Raw genomic sequence first — 4,489 nt, forward strand, 5'->3', positions numbered from 1 at the left:
GTTGTTTTAAGTCATAAAAAAAAGAATTAGTTGTTTTAGTAAAATTAAACTTCTATTTAATTACTATTAATTTCTTTATTTTTTATAAATTATGCCCTTAATGAAGTCTATTACCGCGATATTACCAATTAACGAAAATTAACTAAAACAACGATATACTCATTTAATGATAGATCAACCATTGACATATATTAAGTAGTTGCGTGAGTGTAAATTTTTCTCAATTTCGTACATATACATGTTTATAAATACTTTTATCTTGGTATTGACTATTGATTACTAATTCTAATAATCTAAAAAAAAATTGAAAAAAAATTAACAAAAAAAATCTAAAAATCAATAAATTAAAAATACATACAATGTGAATCAACAAATTCCTTTCATTGGAATAAAAGGCTTCTCATGATCCAATGTATCTCATATAAATTGATGACAATAATAATTCGAACCAAAATTTCATCTATAAAAATAATAATTTGAGTCCTATGATTTTCTTTTTTATTGATAAATAAACTCAAAACCTTGCACAGCAAGGAGGAACTGATAAAAAAAACAAATTAACCAAAACTATTCCAAATCTATGTCTTCTTTCCAAATATCCTTCCAATTTTCTAGGACCTCTTCTAACTAAACTTTCTCTTAAAAAAAAAATGCTGCAGCTGCTATGTGGTGAGCGAGTTTGTTGGCTTGTCTTGCCTTAAAAGACCAACTAATGCCTTGGAAGCTTTTGGCTAAATTCCTACGTTAACTATATATGTTATAGATTAGACTTAGAATCCTATTATAAGAGCTTTTGTTAAAGTATTTTTGTATTTATAAACTAATGAAAGGCATATATTCGGATGCTTCTATTGTAGTAGTCCATTTGCATTTAACTTCTACTATTTACATGAATTAAATTAATTTTTTATTATTTTATCTTTTTTACTTATACCCTTAATGAAGCCTATTCGCGTAATTTTGCCTGTCCCCCCCCCCCTTCCCACATATAAGATAGTCATAGATAGATAGATAGATATATATATATATATATATATATATATATATATATATATATGACCATCTTTTCGTAATTTATGTCGCTACACTATTTGGTGACTTATTTATAAAAATTGCACAACTAACGGACACGGTAAACAGCGTTACTCATTGTATTAAAAATACATAAAATTAAAATTGAAGAATAGAGCACGATTTTGATTAGCTCCCAAAATAGAAAATGAAGAATAGAGCACTATTTTGAATTCCAAATTCGATAAAAAAATTCTCAGAGATTGAGTGAAGTCGCGTTAGTTTTTGTTAGAGGTAATTGATTGAAATCGTGATTCATAGATAGAATTTAAAAAAGGAATTGATTGAAATCGCGCCACATTTGTTTGAAGTAATTGATTGAATTCGCGATTCATAGATTGAGTTCAAATAGGATTTGATTGAAGTCGCGCTAGTTTTGTTCGAGGTAATTCATTGATTTGATTTTATTTGATGTCAAATTTCATTTAATATTTGATAAATTAACAAAATTAAGAAACATTTAATTCATTTAAAATTAAGAAAATGGTAGTTTTAATACAGTACAAATAAAGATATGGAATATAGAGATTTCAAAATCAAAGGAGATACGATTGATAAAAATTGCAATTATAAAGCAATGTTAGATATGCTAAAAAATCAACTTAAACTTGAAGACAATGATTATAAACGATATCATGTACTTCTTAATGTAATGTTATTAGCAAATTATTAGTGTATAATTATTGAGTTTTTGGTATATTGATGATGTTGTCTTCGTTTCTTATTGATGCATTGTCAGCTAGATATTGTTATATTTCTTGTTTAATCCAAGTGTAATGTTAGTATATTGTTGGTGTATTATTGGTGTATTATTCGTATATTTTTGTTTTTAAGTATATATGAATATAGTAAAGACGAATTTCCGATTTTAAGTTTGTTTTTCAGGCAAGAATCATCTACCAGCAATTACAATAGATGATGATCAAGCATTGTCTTTCTATTTTGATTCACTACTAATCCGTCGCTAAATGGTCAAATTCCGTCGCTTAGCGACGGACAACGTCCGATGCTATATATTTGGTCGCAAACAAAATTTACGACGGAACAAAAAAATTTGCACCGGATTTTTAAAAATTTAGCGACGGATTTAGTGACGGATTTAAATCCGTCGCTAATTTTTAAAAATAAAAAAAATAAAAAAATATTTTTTTTTAATTAAAATCGTAAAATGAAATATCATTTAAACGGTAGCCCACCGTCACTAACCCACCCGCGATAGACCACACACTGTCACCCACCCGTAATTTTTGCAGACTTCCCAACTTCCCAGCAGGTCACCCATCCTCCCATTGCTCCACCCATATCTTTTTAACCATATAATTCCCCCGCGCAAAGCACCATTTTACCCAACTCATATTTCAGTTATATATCACAGTGTTTCATATTTAAATATAACTGAAAAGAAAAAATATTTACTCCCACACTTTATTCCCGCATTCTAAATTGATTATTTTCATAATAATTATTTATATATAAAAATTATTGCAACATAATAATTTATTTATTTTTTAATAATTTTTTTATATAAAAATAATTAATAATTGTTTTTTGAAATAAATAAACAATAAATAATTTTTTTAAAAATAATAATTATGTTTTCAATTTTTTTTAATAATGTTTTTTAATTAATTATATTTTAGCGACGGATTATGAAATCCATCGCTAAACTTGTCTCTAAAATTGACTAGAATTATTTCGCCAATTTTAGTGACATTTTCAAAATCCGTCGCTAAATTTAGTGACGGATTTTGAATCCGTCACTAAAATTGGCGGAAAAATTCCCGCCAATTTTAACGACGGAAAATTCGTCGCTAAAGTTGGCGGGACAACTCCCGCCAATAATTTGATGAGATTAGCGACGGATTCAAAATCCGTCGCTAAATGTAATTTTAGCGACGAATTTTGAATCCGTCACTAAATGTAATTTTAGCGACGGATTTTGAATTCGTCGCTAAAATCCGTCTCTAAAAGCAGAATTTCTAGTAGTGATTTAAAATAAAGAGAAATAGATAACACCATGTTTCCAATTTCTATTGATATTCAAAATATATCAGAACAAAACTCTTTCTACTCAATGGGACAAAAATCAGTTGAGTTTGAAATTTTTGAAGAACTAAGTTCAAGAATTTTTGAAAATGTGGTAGAAAAGCTCCAAGATATCAATCCATCCTTTCAACTAAATGAACATGGTCAACAATGAACATCAGCGTTGGGAAATTTTGTTACATATTGTATTCCAGAGTTAGAAGATTTCAATGATGAAATAGTTATAATTACAGAAGAAACATATATGGAGATGAGAAAGGGATAAAAATTCCAAAATAAAGAAATATCGAAGGAGGTAATTGCAATTTGTGCTATTAAGGACCATTTTCAATATAGAGTTGATAAATCATGCAAGCTGGTATTCATTGTCAAGTGCATTACTGAAGATTGCTTATGGAGAATGAGAGTTTCAAAGTCGGTACGAACAAAAATTTTCATTATAAGGAAGTTTTATAATCATAACAACTGCACAATTGACTCAAGATTGGCAAAAAATAATCAAGAACGTCAAAGGCAGTTGGTAGTATAATCTAACATAAATTGCTTTATATAACGTCGGCTTATAAACCAAATGACATAATAAACGATATGAGGACTGAGTTTGGTTTAAATATGGGTTATCAACAAGCTTGGAGGTCAAGGGTCAAAGTTATGGAGAGTATAACTGAAAAACCAATTGATTTATACGGTTTACTACCAAGTTTTATGTATATGATAATGAAGAAAAATCCAGGCTCATCTGTGGAGCTAGAAAGTAGAGATGATAAATTTCTTTACATTTTTATGGTGCTACATGGATCTATTGTTGGATGGAGATCCTGTAGGCCTATTATAGTAGTCAATGGAACTTTCTTAGGTTCATGTTTAAAAGGAATGCTATTATCTGTAGTAACTCAAGATGGTTGTGGTAAGATTTTTTCACTAGCTTACTGTATTGTTGATTAAAAAAAAATTCATGGGAATGGTTTTTGCATAGATTGAGAAATTGTTTTGGAATAAGAAAAGAAGTATGTATTGTTTCTGATAGGGATGACAGTATTAGTAGAGAAGTTACAACTGTCTATCCTGAAGCATTTCATGGAATATGCATCTATCACTTGTTGAACAATGTGAGAGAAAAATTCAGAAAAAATTCTAAAAACATTAGAATCCATTTCATTTCATCTACTAAAGCATACACATAAGCAAATTCAAGTATCATATGAGTGAGTTGGATAATATTGATGAAGGGATAAGGAAGTATCTTTTAGAAGTTGGATTTGAAAAATGGGCTAGAATAGAAGCAGGGCACAATAGATACTGCACAATGATTTCAAATATTGTTGAATCAATAATTGCTGTAAGCAAGGCAGCAAAAAGTCTACACGTGTGT

This window comes from Mercurialis annua, linkage group LG6 (genome assembly GCF_937616625.2).
Source record: "Mercurialis annua linkage group LG6, ddMerAnnu1.2, whole genome shotgun sequence".
Classification (NCBI taxonomy): Eukaryota; Viridiplantae; Streptophyta; class Magnoliopsida; order Malpighiales; family Euphorbiaceae; genus Mercurialis; species Mercurialis annua.